General features: G+C 48.6%; 1 protein-coding gene across 19 annotated transcripts in view; it reads left to right on the forward strand.

The window, feature by feature from the left end:
* CAMTA1 (calmodulin binding transcription activator 1) overlaps positions 1–22,716 on the forward strand; it is an 892,953-nt gene that overhangs the window by 835,402 nt on the left and 34,835 nt on the right. Inside the window, exon 1 of one of the 19 annotated variants that reach the window (XM_067718955.1) lies at positions 2,139–2,216. The exons of 15 other annotated variants lie outside the window; for them this stretch is intronic. The gene's annotated coding sequence lies outside the window, so the exon portion shown is untranslated. Of the gene's footprint in view, positions 1–2,138; positions 2,217–2,719; positions 2,933–20,292; positions 20,312–22,716 lie in introns of those variants that run through there. 3 more of the 19 variants (XM_067718946.1, XM_067718935.1, XM_067718925.1) reach the window with 3 other exon arrangements.

Raw genomic sequence — 22,716 nt, forward strand, 5'->3', positions numbered from 1 at the left:
CGGGCTGCCTGGAAGGAGAGCTCCAGGCTGCTGACCCCAACTCTGACATCAGGGCACAGCCAATGTGTTGAAGCAGCCATGGCTAAACGTTTCTTTCATGCCAGGTGGACGTGAGCTGCTGGAGGAAGGGTGAAGGGTCATGGCGGGCAGCTGGAATGCCCAGGTCTGAACGAGAGCTGAACTTCTGCCTTTTCAAAAGCAAATCCAAGGGGGAAGAAAATAACCAAAACCAAACAAACCAAAACCAAACAACAACAACAAAGTTCCCCACCTGAAAGAAAAGTCTGGAGGCTTTTTCTTTAGCTGGGGTCCAGGTGGCTGAACCTGGACCCAATCATCCTGAGTTCCCTGCACTGCGTGTATAAAGGCAGGTGTTGCCCCTCGTCATCCCATCTCCCCAGTTGGTCTCTGTTGCTCACAATCTACTCAGAGCAATTCAACAACTATTAGCTGAATCCTTCCAGCGTGCCTGGAATTGTGCAAGGTGCCAAGATAAGTTAAGACTCTATTCCTGTTCTCAAGGAGATTAGAGGTGTCTCCTTCTTAGCTAACAACAACTAACTTTTAAAATTACTTCTTATTAATGTATAGTACATATGGAAATTGCATATATCACAAGTATGTGAAACTCAGCTCAATGAGTTTTCACAAACTAAAACCGGTGCCCAGGTCAAGAAGAGAACATTACCAGAAACCCAGAAACCCACCCCCACTCCTCTCCAGTCACTATCCACCACTCCAAGACACCTTGATTCTGATGGCAACAAGAGCGAACTTGTATTGAGTGTAACTTATGTGCCAGGCACCACTGGTGTAAGCATGTGACATCTATTGGCTCATCTAATTCTCACCCATAGATCTGAAGGCACAGCCCATGGGGTTCACAGTTAGCAAATAGGAGAACCTAACTACCATTGTCCCCGACTACTAACCTTACATTGCCTCTCCTGGAAACAGAGTGCTGAAATAGTAATGCATAACAATGCCCCTGGGTCTGCTCCGCTGAGAGCAGCCAGGGGATCTGAGCCAGGCCTCAATGAATGGATAAGAATGCCCCTAGCAGATAAAGGTGGGGGGGAGTGCATAAGCAGAGCAGGGGAGCGCAGGGGTCCAGTGTGGTGAGAGCAGGGCAGAGGCAATGGGGGTGGGAATATGAAGGACTTGTTGGAGCAGGATTGTGAGTGCGTTCGAGTGTTCTGACTTTGCCGGGGCAGGTGAGGGACTTGCTGAGGTTTAGAATCAGCCATCGGCCCCCGAGAGTGAGACCATACTCTACCTGCTCGCTTTGCTGGCTTAGAGGCGTGGCACAGGATGGGAGCCAGCCCCACTAGGGATGTCCTTGGGCTTGGTCTCTAAACAACGACTCAGTTTTGGTTGTATAGTCTTGAGGGCTGTGCAAAATTCTGTGGTTGTTTTCGTGTGCGTTTGGGTAGGCTCAGTAAAAGAGACTCTGCCCCCATCTTTCGAGACGCTTTTTAACCCAAATGGCAGAAAGGAGACATAACCAGTTTTTACGATCTTTGAGAATATGAGGGAAAAAAGAGAAGATGGGCTCATCACAAGTCTGCACGGGCCAAGCACTTTCTGTGTGCAAGGCCGTGGGTGGGGTTTATTGAATCGGCAGGACTACACCTGTTACAGGGAAAGGAGAAGGGGTGGTGGTGTCCATTTGGGATGCCTGGGAAGGCTGCTTGCAGACGTGAGTCTTGATGGAGAGGTGTGACTTGGGCTTTTGGCGGGAAGTAAGAGACACTATGCAGAAGCATCCAAGTGAGAAAGCCGAAGCCAGAACTTTTGGACACCAGGGTTAGAGCCGAGGGATGGGCAGAGACCCTAGAACTTCAGTTTAGGAGGTCAGGCCCTGCGCTGCCGGAATGGGCGCCTTGGACACTCCTGAACTCCCATGGGAGCCGTCCTGCAGCGTCCCTGCCCAGACATCCTCGGCCCCGTCCTGGCCGACGACCCGGGCCCCTCCGCACTCCGACCCCGGGACCCGCCCAAGTGCCCCGGCGGCCTCCCGGGCGCTGCCCCGGCTCCGCAGCCGTCGGCCGGCTCACCGTGCCCCGCGCCCCTCCTTCCCGCCCAGCCCTCCGCGCTCCCCCGCTCGCGGCGCGGCGCAGCGCAGCGCCGGCTCCTCCCGTGGCTGCATTGCAGACGCCGCCGCCGCCGCCGCCGCCGCAGGCCGCGCCGGGGCTGCGCCGGGAGCCCGGGCCGGGGTACGCGGGGCCCCAGGGTGCGGGGCTCCCGAGCGGACCCGACGGCGCCGCGGGGCCGGGAGTCGGCGGCCGGGCGAGGGGTGGCTCCGCAGGCCGGGAGCACGCGGCCCGAGCGCCCCTCCCGCGCGGTGCGGGCCCCAGAGGAGGCCGCCCGGGGCTGTGGGCCCGGGGGAGAGGGCGCGGCCGTCGGGCTCGGAGTCGTCCCTGCCCTCGAGGGGACCGTGGCCACCCGGCTGGCTGGCCTCCCGGAATCTGGGCGGGAGAGCGGGCGACGGCATCTCGAGGGGCCGTGGCGCCGCGCTCCGCCCGCACCCTCCGGGCCGGGCCCGCCGCCGTCCAGCGCGGCGCCGCGAGGCTCGGGCGCAGTTCCGGCGCAGTCCCCGCGCCGAGCGGCTCCGCGCCCCACACCTGCCTCTGCCCGGCTCCGGGTGACGTAGCGCCCTCCGATTGGCCCGAGGGGCCCAGAGGGCGGGGCCGAGGCCGGTGAGCTCACCGCCGCGCCCCGCCATTGGCCCGGGCGGCGCACTCGGGCTGTGGCGGGGAGACCGCGGTACCCGGAGCCCGAGTCGTTCCAGCCGCGGCGTGTGGAGCTGAGCGGGTCAGGGCAGGGCTGGGCTGTCGGGGCCGGGCCGGGCGGGGCCGCGCGGGAGGAGTAGGAAGACAGAGGCGGCTCGGCGCCAGCCCGACCGAGCGTTGGTCGTGCTCACCAAGTCGGAGTGAGTGTGCGTGCGGCCGAGGGGAGAGTCAGTCGGCCGGGCGCGTGCGGGGCGAGGGCGGTGGCCGGCGGGGGCGCGCGGGCCGGCCGGGCGCGCGGGGGCGGGGCCGGGGGCGGGCGCGCACCGCGGCCGGGGCGTGGGGAGCACCCGTGCCCGCGGCGGGGGCGCGCGTGTTTACGCGAGGGGGGAGTCACTGTGTCAGAGGAGCGGGTGCGAGGACACGCGCGTTTGTGGAGGAGCCGGGGGGTCGTGGGAGGGGCGCGCGTGTTCACGCGAGGGAGGAGTGTTTGGACGCGCGAGTGTGCGTGGGGCCCGGCGCGTGTTTACGGGGCGAGCGTGCAGGAGGGGGTGTTTGGCTGAGCGTGCGGAGCGCGTGTTGATGGAGCGAGGGGGAGGGCGTGAGCGTGTTTGCGGAGCGGGGGTGCGGACACGGGTGTTTACGGTGCGAGTGGGAGGGTGAGGGCGCGTGAGCTGATGGAGAGAGCGCAGGGACTGAGTGTGTTTTGAGGCACGAGTGCGCGTGGCGCCCGGCGTGTTTACCGAGCGAGTGTGGGTGAGGGGGGTGGCACCACGCGTGTTCGTGGAGCTAGTGGGGGAGCGGGGGGAGCGAGGCCGGGAGCGCGCGCGCGTGTAGCTGCGAGGCGGTGGGGGCTGGTGTGGGTGTGAGAACACGCGTGTGCGCGCGAGTTCGTGGGAGTGTTTGGGTGAGTGGCGGTCTGGGGACGCGCGTGCGGGGAGTGGCCGGCGCGAGCGGCGCGGACGCCCGTGGGGCCGCCGGCTGGTTTTCGTTTGCGAGGCGCGTCTGGGCGGCGGGCTTTTCGGATCGAGTGCTCGCTCCCGGGGCCAGGCGTGGGGAGAGGGGCGGGGCCGGGCGCCCGCTCCACGGGGAGAAGGGCGAGGGGAGTGGAGCAGGGACAAGTGCCCCCTTGGCGGGGAGAGTGGCCGGGACAGACTGGCCCTCGGCCCCAGACGCCTCTTCGGGACAAGGCGGTTGGAGGCTGCCTTTTCCTAGCAGGCCAATGGAGTGAATGAACGTTTTGTTAATCCGTGCGTAGAACACGGCGGGGAAAGTTGGTGGAGTTCAGAGACTAAAGGTTTGGAAGAACTTCCTGAGAGCTTTGCTTCATTTCAGAGCAGGGACTGGAGAGGCACATTGACCTTTGCTTCCACCAGCCAGGCTCCGCGTGGCCTTCTTGCATTTGTAAGATCTCTCCTGCTTTGGTTTCCTAGGTAACGGCCCAGTGTCGGGGCCGGTCCTGATGGTGGTCAAATGTTAGAGACCATTTTTCAATCTTCGTCGATTTCTGCAGCCATCACATTTCCGAAAATATAGTACTCTTGCAAATAATCTTCCTCATCAATTACTTCACCAGGGAATGATGGCAGACTTAAAGCCTGTTTTGGATTTTGTCCACCGTTGCTTGGTATGATTTCTACTGGTTAGTCTGAAATATATTGATATAATTGGCAAAGCAGATACGGTAAACATGAGAAGTGCTCTCAGATAATTGTGAAGTGCCTCGTGTATTTGTTTGTTTGAACGCATTATATTTTTCCCATCAGTGAGGCCAAAACCTGAAATTTAAAAATTGTGATCCGCCAAAGTTGTGTCACATACGGTAAAATGGCTGGCTGTATATAAAGGAGTCCTCTTCTCTCTCTGTCTAAAGGAATTGTTTGGAGAGTTTCCCTACAGAATCTGTCATGTAGAGAAACTGTTGCTTGGGAACCTGATAAAAAGAAATATGTTAAGCAGTAGCGCTTTCCATGGTGTTTGTTTATAGAAATATATTTATTATTTTAAGACCAAAATTAGACGATAGCAAATAAGCTTATGTTTCTCTTTTTCTTAGTGTTAGATTTCGGGAATAATAATGTTTAATGTTCTAGAAAATAGCATTTACTTACAGGGTATGCATTTCCCCAATAAATTCCGATTGGTGAAAACAGCAGAGGACTGCCTGGAATTCCTAAGGGACCTGGACCCAGGCATTCTAATTAATTGTATTCCAAATAACCTAAATGGAAACACAGTATTTAATGCAGTAGTTAATAACAACATTGTATCCTTTAAGGATCCTTATTAACTCTTCCGCTCTTTTTTTTTTTTTTTTGGTAACTCTTCCGCTTTTGTGATAGACATGCAGAGACACATTATTTTCTTTGGTTCTCTGTGGAGAGCTCTGCTGGGCCTTCTGAATGCCTGTAACAGCAGCTGGCCCCGCTGCAGGACGTTCATGTTGGGCTGTCCTAGAAAACATGGGTAACAGGTGGCACAGAAAATTTTTTACTTCACACGAGAAAGATGGTGAAGTTAAAGAATCAGTTGACCTTGGAAGTTTCCCGCGTGAAAGGTATGAGACTCGTATCGATGGCTACAATTCAGATGCTCAGCTCAAGATCCCTCGCCTTCTGGCACTGCCAGAAATGTCCGTTTTGGTAACCTAGAGTTTCCTTTGGGAACCGTCATAATTTTTCTGATGTTTTCGATCCTTGCCATTGTGAACTTCTGACGTTGCAGAACCGTACTTGTAGGCTGCCTTTTAAAAATGTTTAAGGAAAATTTTATTTTTACATATTATTTTTACATTTATTTAAAGCTCAACTTTAGGTTTCACCCAGAAGGTGCAATAAAGACCATTTTGTTAAACGTGGCACCATTCTTTAGCCGGTGCAGTGGTTTCGGGAAGTCCTTTATTCTTCCTTAGCAGCGTTCACTTCCCGATCCCTTTCCCAGTTGTTTGAGTGTGCCTGCTGTATCTTCTCACATTTAAAGGGCTTTGCTCTGCCTGACTTAACGTGGGTTAATATTGGCATCCCATCGATGTTTTCGGATGAAGACACCACCTGAGTGGTGCCAGGTCTTCATTGTTAAATATCAACCGTGGCGTCCTGTCACACTATATAAGCAGAATATTTGGGAGTTTATTTCAGTTATATATTCCTTTGCCAAAATGCTTTTGGCCTTCACACGCGATGTAGTTTCTTTGCGTACACCTAACCTTTTTTTTTTTTTTAAAGGGGGTTTAAGGGAGCTTACAGAGATACATATTAAGCAGTGAGAATAGGTGAAATAAAGAGGGAGTAGGCAGAAGGATAATGAGTGTCCAGGAAGGTGAAATGGGGACGAATGATGTTAGTAAACGACATTCATTCCAGAAAGACTTCCACACTTTCTAGAGGCAGGCCGTGAACTGCCTTCTAGGCTCTCTGTCAGTTGTGGAAGTGACAGGCTTAATTTTGTCTTTATTACACCTCACACACCATGCGTTTTCTTATGTTCCATGGAAATTCTGACAGCCATCAATGAAGTTTGGGTGATGGTGGGAGAAGTCTAGACACGGTGCATTGGATTACCTTAAAGACTGCATGTTAACATTGGTCACGTTGAACACTTAGGAAGCACCTGGGAACCTGCTGGGTGACCCCTCACCTGAGGACACTGGAGCTCATAATCATGAAGGTCATCAGTGATGGTCTTAACCCTTCCTGAGTGGATTGTCCTGAAGTCAAAAGACTGACTTTTCTTTGTTATAAGTGCCTCCAAATATATTAAATTACCATTTATCAAGTACCAACATTGACCAGTTAGTCTATGTTTTTTCACCTTTCTTCTTCTGACTTTCACCACCCTTCAAATCTGATCCCACTCTGTTAGTCCGCCTTCCCCCGTCCACCAGCAGCTACTCAGCGTGTATTGCATTCCTGCTCTCCATTTAGAATTCTTCCTCCTTATTCTCTGAGCTTCACTCACGCCTGATCTCATTAATGAACCCTTTCCCCTCATCTCCCAGATTAGATGAGCAGCTCTTTGCGGTGCAGGGTGGCACTGAAGGTGTATCTTCCCCGACTACCCCTAGTGTAATGGAACCTGGGAGGTGGAGTTTCATAAATACTGTTAGTTAACAAAACAATTATATGCGTGGTGTTACTCCTTGGATAGAGTGAGAAGAATGTAACAAGAAAGTTCTAAAGCACACCCGACTCTGATCCTATCTCGTGCATTCAGTTCAGTCCTCCCTGTTGGTAATTTAGACACAAACTCCACAGGATCTCCCATTCAGGTCCATTCAAGGTCCGTAGGGGATTTGGGTTTCCATTTAAGTGGTCTCGAAGTGGCCGTAAAAGTCTTGGCCTGTGTCAGTGTAGAATAGCAGGGTTTTAGTCGCCTTTCGGGATTTCTTAAGATTGGCCAGAAGCTTGCTGTCTAGGAATGTGTATAGGTAGCAACTGTTTGCTTGAATATAACATGGTAGGATGAGTACTAGGTTTTTGTTTTAGCTCTGTCTCTAAGTAAATGAGAAATCGTAGGTAACTCACCTTGCAGTCCTGGATCAGTGCCTTACCTGTTTTCTAAGCCTGTTAGTAGTGGGTCAGGAAATTAACTTAGTGGTCAGCATCATCAGTTATTAAAATCCGAATGCACTGCTCATAGCATGGGCAAGTATCAATTTGGGAAGATTTTGTTTCAGGGGTGTGTGTGTGTGCACGCGCGTGCACGCATGTATGTGTGTGTGTACTGGGTTCTGTTTCTTTCTGTGGGCCACAGTCAAAACCTATCGAAAGTCCCTGGACCAGATAATTCATAATTCTCTTTAAATCGCAGTGTTCTGTAATGATTCTCTTGTGTGGAATGTATCTGTTGTTATGATAGTCAATTTGGCAGTAACTTAAGGCGTGAATGAGTTAGGATACTTCTGAAGGTATTTAATTCCACACCAGCAGATCGCTGCTAGCTAGGCAGGAGCTCACTATACCTTTGTCTGTGTTTCTGATTTATTTGGGTAATCAGAATGTTTCAAATGAGCATGACAGCTGATTTCTGCCAAAATTTATCCCATGTTTTATAGAGAGCTTCGGATGATTCTTATGTACTACCGCTAAGGTCTGTTTAATGATACTGATTTGTGTGTGTGTGTGATATTGATTTGTGTGTGATATTGATTTGTGTGTGTGTCTGTGGAAGCGGAATTTAACCAGGATTTATTTAGTAAAAGGATCCACATTTCAGTTGTTGGATTCACCGTAGGCTCTTCCTTTAGCTTTAGGTGACAGAACTCCAACTCAAGCTGGCTTCTGTAAAAAAGAGAATTTATTGACTCTCGTGAAGTCCAGTTTTGGTGTTGTCTTCAAGTATAGCTGGTTCCAGATGCTCAAGTGATGTCATTAGAAACCTGTCTCTCCCTCTCTTGGCTCTCCTCTCCTCTCTGTTGATTTTATTCTCGGGCAGGGGTTCCTGACGCAGTAGCAAGATGACCCGCTCAAAGCTCCAGGCTTTTATTTTGCCAGTTTAGCAAATATCTCCAAGAAGACAGCACTTCTTTCCCAGTAGTTCCAGGAAATGTTCTGTCCTTACTGGCCCAGCTTGACTCATGTTTCCAATCCCTTGAATAAGGAGGGGTAGTGTTCTCATTAGAAAGACCTGGCTCACCCACCCCTGGAGACAAGAATTGTGGTGAGAACCACCTGAACTGAGCATAGGGCATCTCCCAAATGAGAAGCACGGTGCCATGGCCAGGGACCGGGAAAGGGATGCTGGGCAGGTGTACTGTGCTAATCTTCACCCTTAGCTCTCATATTCCCAAAGAAAGCACCCTTCGCTCTGAAACCGCAGAAGCTCATAACAAGGCTCATTCCGTGCTTTCATTTTCATGGTCCCATTTTAAATGAAGACACACCAGAATCGTTACCCTTCAGCAGACCTTTAAATGGGTGCTGACTAACAATCCCTAGGACCATTTTCAGAAAATATGATTCAAGTCCTTAATATTTCACTCTGTGGTTTGGAATCATCAACAAAGAATTTCTTTAAACACGCTTTTGTCTTTTCTAGTGAAAGAAACCATTCATTCCATTCTAGCCAGAATCATTGCCCCTGGCATTTGTGTGTGTGTGAAAGATGTTTTATCTAATAATGTAAAAAAGAGGAAGGGCCCAGCCTAGAGCTGATGCTGTTCTAAAAGCTTATAAATCAGTTGAATAATATTTCCCAGGTAAACAGTGCAACAAATGGTGGGTAGGTTCCCAGGCTAGACGGAGAATAAAAACCTTTTGAATCCATAATAGGTACTCTGAATTTGCAGGAGAAAAAAATCAAAATAATGTGTGTGCATGCATATATCACATATAAACTGTAAAACACTGAACTACCTAATCTACATGATGTATAAATACATAGCCTACACTTCCATGTTCCAAAACAAATGAAAAAAAGTGAACTTCACATTTGAATATTGAATATTAAATATGAGGCTTGAATAGAAATACATGTATATGTAAAATAACTTCAGTCAAGGGAAGCTTCTTGGTGAAGATTCTTATTTCACAGGGTAGAACCCAAAATGATTCTCTGAAATTACAAAGTCTAGCTCGCTCACTTTTTAGAGGAATAAACCCAGAGAGAGTAAATAACTTCAGTTTCTTGATAACATAACCCATTATTATTATCCATGATAATTACAATCATATTTTTATTCTTGAATTGAGCAAAGGAGAGAGAGAGAGAGTGAGAGAAATCCTTCTTAGTATCTCGAAGAGTTACAGCAATGAAAAGGGAAGGAGAATGTGGGTTAAAGAGGTGGTGGTGTACGTGTCAAAGGTTGTCTGAGGAGAAATTGAACCATAAGCAATAAGAGGAGGAGCCTCCTAAGAAGGAAGAAAGGAGACGGTGGGAACAGATGTGGGGTCGCTTTCCCATACTAGTCCCTGGGGGACATTCACCATTAACCTAAATAACCTTACTGGGGTCTGTGGTTGATGAAAGTGGACCAGGAATTTCATAACTCAGAGACTGTCTATATCATGGTATCCTTTTTTTTTTTTTAGATGTTGGGGGTCGGAGTTTATTAATTTATTTTATTTATTTTTGCTGTGTTGGGTCTTCGTTTCTGTGCGAGGGCTTTCTCTAGTTGCGGCAAGCGGGGGCCACTCACTATCGCGGCCTCTCTTGTTGCGGAGCACAGGCTCCAGACGTGCAGGCTCAGTAGTTGTGGCTCACGGGCCCAGTTGCTCCGCGGCGTGTGGGATCCTCCCAGACCAGGACTTGAACCCGTGTCCCCTGCATTAGCAGGCAGATTCTCAACCACTGCGCCACCAGGGAAGCCCTATCATGGTATTCTTTAGGACTAATTTCAGTTCCTAAACTCTTCTGTGGGAGTTACTTACAGGACATGCTTATAAGAAGCTCCCCCTACAAAAAAAAAAAAAAAAGGTTCAGATAAGTTTAGGAGACACACCTACCATTAGCTTTCCCCAGCAATTTAGAGTGCACGTTAGAATAATAAGGTTCAGAAAAGTCATATGTTAAAGAAATACAAATGTACTTAGTGGTGTTTAACCCAGTGTTTCCAAAACATCTTTTTTTTCTTTTTGTGGTACGCAGGCCCCTTTCACTGTTGTGGCCTCTCCCATTGCGGAGCACAGGCTCTGGACACGCAGGCCCAGCGGCCATGGCTCACGGGCCCAGAGGCCATGGCTCACGGGCCCAGCTGCTCCGCGGCATGTGGCATCCTCCCGGACCGGGGCACGAACCCGTGTCCCCTGCATCAGCAGGCGGACTCTCAACCACTGCGCCACCAGGGGGGCCCTCCAAAACATCTTTAACCCAACATTCTGTTTTTATGGTCTGCTGAGATGTTACCTCACGAAATGGTTCTGAGCCTGGAATCCATAGATGTCCCATGGCTCTGAGTCTCCTGAAATTACATGCAAAACTTGGTATGTATGTATTTTTCTGGGAACGGATTTGTAGCTTTCATCACTGTCTAAGAGCCCATGAACATTAAGGGTAAGAAGGGTATGGGTTCTTTTCTTACAAGGGAAGTCCAAGTCCAGTTTCCCTTCAATATCCTTCATCTGTATGTTTTATGTCAGCCTGGGGGTATCACTCAGCAGGCCTGGGCAGTCACTCCGGGGGTGCCCAGAGATATGGAGTGATCCACGGTGTAAACAGGGAGCTGACTTGATTGTGTTTATTGTCAAATGGATTTAAACATTGGCAGCTTGCTCTCTTTCCGTCAAGAATTGTGGAAAGAAATGCCCTATACAGGACACTGCCGTATCGCTAACTCCAGATGTGTTCATTTCCAAACAAAGAAGAGAACAGGTTATTTTATTGCAGTAAAGCGACTTTTTGAAAGTTAAGGGCCTGCAGAAGAGAAATCCATTGAGAGTTAATAATAAACAGTTAAGAACCAACTAAATTAGAGAAAGCTTTTCCTTCAAGAAATGTAAAACGTTCAACTCACCTACTTTTATTTTTTTAATTATTTAAATTTATTTTATTTATTGATTATTTTTGGCCGTGTTGGGTCTTCGTTGCAGTGCGTGGGCTTCTCATTGTGGTGGCTTCTCTTGTTGCGGAGCACGGGCTCTAGGCATGCGGGCTTCAGTAGTTGTGGCACGCGGGCTTCAGTAGTTGTGGCACACGGGCTCAGTAGTTGTGGCTCGTGGGTTCAGTAGTTGTGACTCATGGGCTCTAGAGCGCAGGGTCAGTAGTTGTGGCTCACGGGCTTAGTTGCTCGGCGGCATGTGGGATCTTCCCGGATCAGGGCTTGAACCCGTGTCGCCTGCATTGGCAGGCGGATTCTTAACCACCGCGCCACCAGGGAAGTCCCCCAGTATTGCCTTTATTGCAAGGATGTTGAGGTCCATTGCATCACAGCCTTTCTTATGAATAAGCATCTGTAGGAGACATTTCTTTCAGCTCTTAGTACCTGGAAGAGCCGTATTATCCACAGCAACTGACAGTGATCTTGAAACTGCCTGCCTCCCTTTTTGCTTTGTTTGCTGAGTTCAGCCAAATTTGGGGCTCACAGTTAACCATTTTAGAGGATTTAATATGTCTTTTCTGTATAACGGCCCTACCCGAGCTTTATTTTATTCTCTTCATGAATCGTCGTCTTACCCAATCTCTTGTTAATCATGAGTGTTTCTATCAGCCACCTCAAAGAGACATACCTAGATCCAGGACTGGTTCCGGTTCAGTGAGGGCAGGGAGGGAAATAGAGAGGTTGAGAGGGAATGGATTAGGGCAGTGAAGGGAAATCGGGAAAGAGAGGAAGAGGGGAGAAAAGAAAGGTGAAGCTGCGTTAGGGATTTGCGAGGGATGCGTCCCAGGGTTAGCGCCCACTGCCATTTGAATTAGTTATTGACCTTTTGTTCCATCATGTAACTGCTCCCGAACCTTTAGATCAACTACGCTAAGTCACCTACGTACAGACCTTCAAGTTGTGAACTTTTAAAGATGCGAACGTGTGTTTGCACTTCCAATCACGTAAGTTCACGTGTCTGGCGTACATTGTCATGTGCATGCATCCGCTACAAGTGGTTGTGCTTTTGTGTACTTTATAGTACTGTATTGAGTACAGCGGTACAGTATCTTTATTTCAAGCCCAGGATGTCCGGAAGCACGTGTAAAAGCAGTGGTGGTGTAGCTGTTAGTGCTAAGAAGCTCCAAGCAGTCATGATGGAAAACAAAAGTGAAAATAATTGAGAGAGTGGAGCGACGCGAAAAGACGGTAGACCTGATGGAAACGGAGGCCCAGAGAAAGGATGAAGAGAGACAAGAGGAAGAAGAAGTAGCTGAAGAACCGAAGAGATTCACGATGCAGGAAATGGCGTGGGGTTTTCTTTATTGGAGGCGGCGCTGTTAGTGTTTGAGGCACAGGACCTGAACATAGAACGGTACACGAAGGTTGCGGCAGCCGTTCAGAATGCAATCCAGTGCTACCGTGTCATCTATGATGAGAAAAGAAGAGCTACTACCCAGACATCGCTGGATCGTTTTTTCAGGAGGGTAGATGGAATTGAATCCGGCAAGGAACCAGAACCTGTGCCGTCAGCGTCAGGCGTGAGTGACATTGCAGCTCGCCCTCCGCCCCCTATTGCTGACGATCCTTCAGCTCTGCCATCTCCCACCTCCTCTCCCTCCTCCAGTCAGTAACTCTTCTTGCCTGTTCACTCGATGCCAGCCCCTGTATACCAGCTGTACTACTGTACTTTTCAAGGTACTGTACTGTAAGATTAAAAATGTTTATTTTTTGTTTTTTTATGTATTATTTGTGTGAAAAGTATTAAAAACCTATTACAGTACAGTACTATATAGCTATGTGTTAGTTGGGTACCTAGGCTAACTTTGTTGTACTTAACAAAAAAATTGGGCTTAACGAACGCGCTCTCGGGACGGACCTCATTCGTACGTCGGAGACTTATTGTACACTGAGTGGGATGATTAAATAAGCCCAATTTGGGGACTTCCATGAGGACAGGAAATAGGACAGCCCCACAACTGTATGAAATCAAGTTGCATCCCCATTTCGTGAAAATCACTCCGTTTTTAGCTTTTTCACCTAATCCAAGGGATGTTTGAATAGCAGCCTCACTAATACATTCATTCAGGCCTCACTCATTTGGAAGTTGCAAAAATTTGAAGATGACTCTGGTTTAGGGGTGGAGCCCTAATGGGAAATGTAGTACCAAGTTACAGCCTCCCAAACTCAAAGTGTGGAAGCTAGTAGCCTGCAGACACAGGAGCTTAGCCCTCGATGTGTTTTTATGTGGTGTCTGGAGCCAGGACAGAAAATGGTCCTCATAGGGGTCATGACAGTGTGCTAAAAAGGAGCTTAATGGCTAAAATTTTTCCACAGCTCTGGTGATTCCCTTGGAGAAATATTTTATTTTGGAATAAAATGGTTAAAGTGGTATAACTTGGGGCTTCCCTGGTGGCGCAGTGGTTGGAAGTCCACCTGCCGATGCAGGGGACACGGGTTCGTGCCCCGGTCTGGGAGGATCCCACATGCCGCGGAGCGGCTGCGCCCGTGAGCCATGGCCGCTGAGCCTGCGCGTCCGGAGCCTGTGCCCCGCGACGGGAGAGGCCGCAGCAGTGAGAGGCCCGCGTACCGCAAAAAAAAAAAAAAAAATAAGTGGTATAACTTGGATTTTTTAAAAGATTTCTCTGTTTGTCAGAAAGGCCTATGATAAATTGTAAAATAGTATCTTTAGATGATTTTATCTATTTTGACTTACTTTTTAATACATCCAGTATCTTAAAGTAATACAGCTACTTCTTTTAAAATATAGGCATTTCAGTCTGTTGATTTGGAAAGGACTTCTTCGCCTATATTTATTCCAGATTTTTACAGAATCTTATGGCATTGTAAAAAAAAAATTATTGTACTTAATACACTTTTGAGTTCTCTGTAGAATCCAGTGTTTAAGAAAACACATATTTGTGGAACTTCTTGGACTTACACTGTCTCATGAGGTAGCAGGACAGTTGGAACATCTGTGCAGATGGCATCCCTACAATTAGCCCTGGAAGAAAAGCATTGCCAGCAGCAGCTCTAAATAATTTATGGAGAGCGAGTTGGAAACAGCAAAAGAAGGAGTGTTTCAACTAGAATCCCGGACACGTGGTTTTTCAGTCAGATACTGAAAACCACCAGGAACTCAGGGCAAATAACATCTCTTATGATTAGAAGCATTCACTAGAAGCAGCCAGGATTTTTTTTTTTTTTTTACGTCTTTGCCCCACCTTGTAACACATCTTACTCGCAGAGTTTTCTTTTTTATTGCGTTTTCAACTTTTCTCCTCCCAACCTCGTGAAGCAGGGCTGCTAAGGTGAAAGTGTTATCATGAACCGTCTCAGTTTCTTGTTTGTTTGTTTTCAGATGCCTGGTCCCCAATCTGTTTGATGGGATTAGGAAAGCATGGCCCCGAGAGAAGGGAGGGAGCTGCTTTTAGTAACTCGGCTGGAGAAAAGTCACCTAGAAATGATGAAGGGAAACAAATACTTGGTCCATCTCCTTTACCTTCTTCTGCTTGAGATCCACACTTTCTATTTTGAACAGATGAAATCAGTCCCTTGTTCAGTATGTATTGAGGGCTTACTACGTCCCAGGCCTCGGGAAGATGGCACTGAGCAGAGCAAAGGCAGGCGCTGGCCCCATAGAACTGTCGAGATCTCTCTTCCTTCCCCTTTATTTCCATTAGGCTGAGGTTCTGGGAATGAAGGCTTATTTATGTCTTATTTGGTTTTTGCGTCCCTGGTGGCCACCACCACAACTTGAGTTGTCCTGTTCGCTGTCCCATCCCCAGGGCCCTGGCCGGTGCCCGGCAGTGGTGTCCCAGCAGGGGCTGTGCAGTCGACATTCGACATTCGCAGAATGAGTCTGTTCTGGCCCTGAGTCTCCATCTTTCTTCCCCGAGGACTCGGAGTGGTTTTTTTGGCACAGCTGGGCACCCCAGAACAACCTGCCGGCGGTTAATTAATGGTTTCTTGCCCCTTGACAATTCCCGTGCGTTTTGTACTGCGTCTTGGCAATTGTAGTTCTTAAAGGCAGGGTTTTCCTTTTCCACTTCCTCCGTGCAAGTCATTTAAGGTTCATCCCCCGCTCACATCCTTACGTCCAGGTGAGGTGGCTGTTCACTTCCAAGTCCTGTTACAGCGCTTTTTCCCTCTAAAGACCCCGTTGGTGTCTGGTAACAGGCTTTCCTCCGTCACTTCATCCATTTCTAGAATGTCTCAATCCGCGCTTATAATATCTCTCATTTTCACTGGGTGCTGAAACTGTTGAGGCAGTGGCCTCCAACTGTGTTGCTTTGGGGGACGTTAGCAAACCTGAAACGTGCCCCTCTTTTGAGATTAGATGACGGTAGGTATAGAATCTGTGTCAGAGTTCCCGACTTCCTTCGCTCTCATGCTAATTAGGGGCAGTTTTGCTGCCTCGAACTGCAGTTGGTTCGCTACGTGACCGACGGTGAAGTTGACTGCTGCGTAATTCAGGTGCCCTTACATGCTGGATGCCGTGGCGTGATCCAGCGGAGCTCCTTGGGTTCCACTGACCCTTCTTGTCCTTGGAGGAGAGGTTGGACATCTTCGCCCTCGTGCAGCTCCAGCTGTAGCGCTGCAAGATCTCAAAGGAGAAATCCTTGTAGATTGGCTTTGCAGCTCTCTAGCAGTCTGTCTCCTCACCGCTGTTCGTCAGCTTAAAGGATTTTTCCCTGTCGTGCCTAAGACTCTGAATTCGTGAACAGGGTGAAACACAGACCAAGAAGCAATATGAATCCCCCCTCCCTGCCAATGAAGAAAGTCTGAAGAAGAATTGCTGGTGTCATTTCTAGTGTTTTGGTCCATAGCGCTGGGGAGTTTTGAAGAAGTGGAGGAGGGCAGTTTTTCCTAAGGCTAAATTTAGCCATTGCTTTGGAAAATCAGAGCGGTACAGCTTGTGCCTTATCTCCGGCCGGGCCTCACCCTCTCCTCTGCACTTGGACGTCTTCAGTAGCTCGCCGGGGAAGAGCAGCTCCCTGCACTCCAGCGGCCCCTTGATTCTGGGAAGGAATCAGGCGACTTTCCCCGTCTTTCTGAGCCTCCTGCAAAATGCAGGAGGCTTCCAAAGCAGCAGCTACGGTTCTCTACAGAAATAGCCCAAGTCATGACTCCTTTGCTTCACCAACCCTTCCTGCCAGCTCAGCCAAGGGCTGGAAATGGAACGAGAGACACGGCCTCTGGTCCCCAGTCCAAATAGCAACAGGAGGGCACATGTGTGCTCAAGCCACAAATAACGCGTTTTAAAATAGCAGATGGTATCTGGTGATCGCGCCTTCATTCATTTACCTGCCAAGGCAAAACTTGCTCCTCTGCTCTGGCAGTAAGGCCGGCGGTCGCCCGGGTCAAGCCGTTGGAATCACAAGCTCCGGTTTGCAGATGTAATTTGTCGGCTGATTTTCAGGCCCTGCAAAGCCATGCCCGCTTTCTGAGGCTGTTCTAGAAAATGTCTCTTTGGTCTCACACGGTAAAAATGTCATGTCTCTAAAACAGCTTAACCTGTTAAGCACTTTCGTAACTAATTAGATCAAGGTGTGCTGCCAGCCACTGTGTTCCAGATACTCCGTTTCACCAGGGAAAAGTAGGAATACCTAGAAGGTAGGGATCTATATTTATAATGTGACGCTGAATGGATAAAGGAAAGTGACGTTGCCGTGAAATTCCAGTTTGTGTCTACGAAGGGTCAGATCTTCCTCAGCTTTTCTGCCAGCGTCTTCACCAATACAGTTACATTATTTCCTTACCTGATCCCCCAGGAAAGGGCAGCCAGCCAGGCAGATGCCTAGAGCTTTTTCACGTGCTTTCAAGGCACCTCCATTGGGTTCTGAGCATTTTGACTGTTCTTTCTTTCCCCGGGGGCTAAGGGGTAAAACTGGCTAACTGGAGTATCGTCCCTGGGAGCCCACTGTGGAGAGCAGAGGTCACTCAGAGCCCCTGCCCCAGAGTTTGAATGACATCATCCACAAATTGGCTTCTGAAGAAGCTTAAATTAGAAAAGAATATTCCTTTCCACTGACTGGGCCCCCATTCTGTATCTGATACCAGGGATACAAGACTTGCAGACAGCTCGCTCTGGTAGAAATGACATGTGTAAGAAAATAACTGTACATTCTGGTAGAAATGACATGTGGAAGAAAATAACTATACACAGGACACAGAGCGAGACATGACGATTTGCTGGGTAGACTGGAAAGCACGTGGGTCTGGAGTCTAACCTGCGCTCTAATCCCTGCCCTGATACTTAGGACCTCGCGTAAGTAACACATTTTCGGAGCCTCAGCTTCCTCATCTGTAAAAGAAAGAGGAAAATCAGAGTTGTTTTCCAGATCAGAAATAACACATGTGGAATGTCTGGCCTACGTAGATGCTCAGTGGCAGCTACACATCATAAAACTGAAGGGATGTTTGAGCCACACTCTGAAGAATAAGAAGGTCGCCACGTGGACGTGGGGAAAGGTTGGCATCACCCGAGGCGCAGAAACGTGTAAGGTTCCTGATGGCTTTGGAGAACAGTGAGTATGAGAGGACCCCTAAAAAGTAGCCCGAGGCCGTCAGCAAAGAGCCTCCCCTGCCGTACCAGACACTTGACGTTTTATTTGCAGGTCACAGGGGAGGCAGCTAAGTGTTTTTTAGCAAGAGTATCTGATATAAAGTCAGAAATTGCTTCACGTTGTATTGCTCAATACAGTCATGAAAATCAATTCAGTTCCAAGATTTAAAGTGCGTTGTGCATAATCGATAGGAGGTTATGGTCACTAGGTGCAGCTGAACACCTGAGACCAGCACTAGCCTAAGTCCAGCTAGTCGTTGGTTCCTGACACAGACGCTTTCTCTCATCAGATGCCCAAACACTTGGGATTCTCCAATTTTACAGCAGCAAATCCCAAACCTTCTAAACTTAGAATATACTGCGGGTGTCTGACTTCATGAAGTTTTTTCTGTGTTAAAACTTCGGTACTGCTTAGGAATTTTAGGTCGATATTAATTGGGGACATTTTTAAAATGAGTCGCTTTGAGGGTTAGGAATCCCTGTCAAAGCGAGATGCAGAGATGACCCATGACTGCTGCTGTGCTGTGTGACACTTTGTGTGGTAGCCCTGAGGAGACACTTGGACAGGGTGAGCCCAGCAAGAGTAAAGGGGACATGAAGCGGGCCAGCAGTTGGCTGGAAATTTTTCATCTTCTTGATCTCCGTAGTACTCAGAGCTATTCTGGGATTAGGAGTGTATTTTTCTTTATGTTTTCTAGTGTTGTTGGAAAACTCTAGGAACTGAAGGATAACAAAGTAGTTGGATATACTACATGCTATAGCCTGTACCTGTACTTTTGAGATACAGAAATTAGGCCTAGGCTTCTCTCTTTGTAGTTTAATGTATCAGGAAGATTTCTTTTCAGCATTTATTTTATCGACTTATTATATCCAGGTAACACAGTTACTTCCACCATCATTTTATCTATGTTTAAAATGCCCCCTAGAAGGGTAGAATGAATACTGCAGTGCTGTGTTAGAGTTGGAGACATTGTGTGAACTCATGTTTATTTTCATATAGATAGAAAAATAATTATAGATATGTGTGCATACATGGGCTGTTATACTTACAACTTTGTCCTGGCTCTGTGCACTGAGAGGGCCCAGGAGCAGTGACACTCCAGCAGTACTGAGCACACCTAGCACCCGGATCTTGGTTTCTACATGCCATTCTCCAATAAAAGAAACCAGGGCTCCCTAGAGAGACCGCTGATTCTAGGGCTGGGACAGGGAGAGTACAAGATGAGCCTGGAGCATCCGGTAATGCCAGAAAGTAAGGAAGTGCTCGAAAAAGAAGGGAAAAAAGCTGAGGGTATGTCCAAGGGACACAGGAGCCAGCTTGAAAGAGCGCCCAGTGGCCACGCTGGGACAATTGGGGCAATTAATGTAGTATCGGATGATGACCAAAGTGTAAAATAAATATCCATGAGTTCATACTAGTGCAGATGAAAGGTTGATCAAGTAAATCACGAAGGACAAATCTTCCTTCTAGGAGAACTCCACATAATATGTGTGGATACTCCTGTATCCACAGGGTGGAGCTTAATTCTCGTCCCCTTTCTCGGCTGGACTTAGGGATAGAGTAGGGAGAGAGGAAAATAGGAACTTTATCATGGAGCACTGTAGGTTTATAGAGCAAATGATCACAGTCTACCTCAGCAGTACATCATCATTTACCCCTGCTTGTGTGATGGGCAGGGCACTTCCCCTCGGATCCTCTAGGTAAAAACCCGTGACTCCAGTCTAATCATTAGAAGACATGTCAGGCCAACTTCAAGGCAGGGACATCTACAAAGTACTTGACCAGTAGTCTTCAAAACTGCTCAAATTGTGACAGATGAGAGAAGAGAAAGGCGATTTAACAGCCAAATGCAACATGGTATCCTTGGTTGGATGCTGGAACAGAAAAAAATACATTAATTCTAATTCAGTTCTGATGGTGTGGTCTAACTCAAGTCTATAATTTAGTGAATAGTAGCGATATACCGGTGTTAGTTGCTGAGTTTTGACAAATGTACCCTAATTGCGTAAGATGTTCATATTAGGGGAAACTGGGTGAAGGGTATGTGGGAACTCGACTACCTTTGCAACTCATCTGTGAATCTCAATTATTCAAAAAAATTTTTTAAATGTATTATTATTTTTTAACGTTCCAGAGGTATGACTGGGTAAAAGGTCCCTGTCCAATAGTAGTTCAGACTTAAGAGAGTCTGACCACTTTTAAAAATTCAGTTTATTTCATCTTCACGGGCAGCATAGATAGTGATATTCCCATTTTACAGAGGAAATTGAGGTGCAAAATGGTCATTATTTTTCCAGAGTCACACAGTGACAGGATTAAACCTGGAGCTCTTCTCTCTACTCCAGTGTTCTTTCCACTATGTCATCGCTGCCCAGTCTAGAAATGCTGCTTCTGCTAAAAAGGGTGCAGCTCGAACGGGCTCGGGAAGAGGCTTGGAATGAACCGTGAGCCAGACTTGCTGCAAAGCCATCAGCATCATTTACCTTTTGTCTGGGGTACAGGTAGGTGGGTGCGTGTGTCTTGAATGTAGTGGGAAGGAATTGCTGCATGATAGTTGAAAGATCTCATTCCCTGAAACCACACAAGTAAATGAACTGCTTTAGAGAAAAGCAGGAGGCAAAGACAGGCACCTGGGAAGACATCCCACTCAGAAGAAAAAGAAAGTAATAAAGAGGTAAGATCTGATGGGGATGAGAGAGGAGTGCCTGGTTAGCTGCAGAGAGCAGTGCAAGGAGGTGGATTTTAAATCGTTTTCGAGTGTCGTCAGGTCTGAATTGGCCGTGTGCTTGAGAAGATGCACAGCCCAATGCTGTTGGCAGAGCCCGTGTGGATGGACCGGGTATGATGTACGGGAGGTGACATTTTGCATGTCCACATTGGGTGGGAACCCGTGCTTCTGCTCGAGCAGGTGGTCCTGGGGTCCTTCTTTAACAAGCACTGGGGTGGAAAGAGGATTCATTCTTGAGGAAGGAGGCTGGGGTCTTAGAGCAGCAGTTCTTGAAATGTGGTCTCAGACCAGAAGCATCAGCGTCACCTGAGAACGTGTTTGAAGTGCACCCTCTAAGCTCACCCAAACCTAGCAAAACCAACACCAACACTAACACCAAAACAAGCTGGGCATTGCCCCCACCAGTGTGTTTCAAAAAGCCCACTGGGTGATTCTGATGCCTGCTGGCACCTGAGAACCAGTAGGCTGAGCAGACGCCTCTGCTCGGGTGGCACACTGCCTGCAGCGGGCACAAGCCAGAGGGTGAGCACCCAGACACCACTGCCGCTGCAGGGGGGACCCAGACGTATAACCCTGGAGGCTCACGTGCTTTGGGAAGTGGGTGCCCTCAGCTTACTTTCCGTGCAGCCGGGTCTCATGAGGGAGCAGTCCAGTCGCTTCACTCAGACTGTCCTAAGGACAGGGGGGTTGCAACCCCTCAAAGCTGAATCACCGTTGGCTCTGTTTGAAACATCGTGGGCAAGACTGCAGCCAAATTCATCAGCCCCCTCAATCTGTACCTTATTTGTTTTCCTCTCCTCCCCGCCTCCACAGTGCATTAATTTAACAACCCAGGTTCATTCAGGCTGCAGAAATTATTTGTTGGCCAACAAAGGAGCACAGGGATCTCTTCACTAAGCCATCCCCCAGTGCCTGGTACACAGTAGGTGCTCAATAAATACTTGTGCATGAACAAATAGATCTTCAAATGTACTTTTCTCATCAGAAAAAGTTTTTTGCTTCTAATTGTATTACCCTCATCCTATAATTTCACACAATATACAATTAAGATGAGAGAGAGCTCTGAAATTGCCAAGTGTTTTGCAATAATGTTTTAGTTAATAAAGCTGTAAAGCCCGAAACAAGCATGAAGTTGTTGCTTTTGACTTGCCAGTCATGGAGAGCTGGACACCATCATTTTATCCATCGGAGGAAGCCTCGCAGAGGAAAGGAAGTATGACCAGAAAGGCTCCGATTCTTGATTCACAGGGTGGCACAGACCTGACTCTCTGGGATGCCAGCTCAGTTGTTTCCTGTTTTAATCATCACTACCTCCCCCCTTTGGAGTCAAGAGGCTCAGAGATGCCGTTCTGCACGATATAATTTTCTTAAGAGGCAAAAAAACTGCTTCTGAGTATCTTCACGAAGTGCTTCTCAGAGCAGCTTAATCACACGCAAGAGCTGACTGCACAGTCCGCTGTGGCGCCGAAGCTGGACACGCAGCCCAGAAGCAGGGAACCAGTGACCCCTGGGGCAGACAAGGCGTCGTGGTGACAGTGTTTTGGCGGGGAGATGCATTGGCAGGGCCTGGCTCCGCGATGTCGGGGAGGGTCGGTCTGCAGTGTCCACGCTTGGCAGGGGATGGGTGGGGGATGGGTGGAGTTGGGGGGACGAGCCGGGGCTGCCTGCGCTGTCACCGCCGCAGCCAGAACAGAGCCACCCCGATGGGCTGAGCACAGTCGGGTGGCGAGCTCTGTGCCCTTCTGCCCCTTGGCATGACGTGGCGTGTTAATCTTGGCCGCTGTGCTCCAGACAAGTGCAAACCGATCTGCGAGAGAAGCGAATCGGATTCTGAACACTCACTTAATAGATGCAAGATTTGCAGGCTGGCAGAAGAAATCATCAGAACATGGCTATAGAGGCTTAAGCTGTTTCAGTGGGATGAGTGAGGGTCTCTGGGTGGGTTCAGAGATGAGTGGTTGTCTGGCTAGCAGGATCAGCAGGAAGCAGGGAGAATTTATAAACATACCACGAAGGATAACTGCTGCTCCACTTGGGATCACTCTTTTTTTCTTACCTTTCTTTTTTTCTTTTTTTTTTTTTTTTTTTGCGTTACGCGGGTCTCTCACCACTGTGGCCTCTCCCGTTGCGGAGCACAGGCTCCGGACGCGCAGGCTCAGGGGCCATAGCTCACGGGCC

The sequence above is a fragment of the Pseudorca crassidens genome, chromosome 2 (assembly GCF_039906515.1).
Source record: "Pseudorca crassidens isolate mPseCra1 chromosome 2, mPseCra1.hap1, whole genome shotgun sequence".
Taxonomy (NCBI): domain Eukaryota; kingdom Metazoa; phylum Chordata; class Mammalia; order Artiodactyla; family Delphinidae; genus Pseudorca; species Pseudorca crassidens.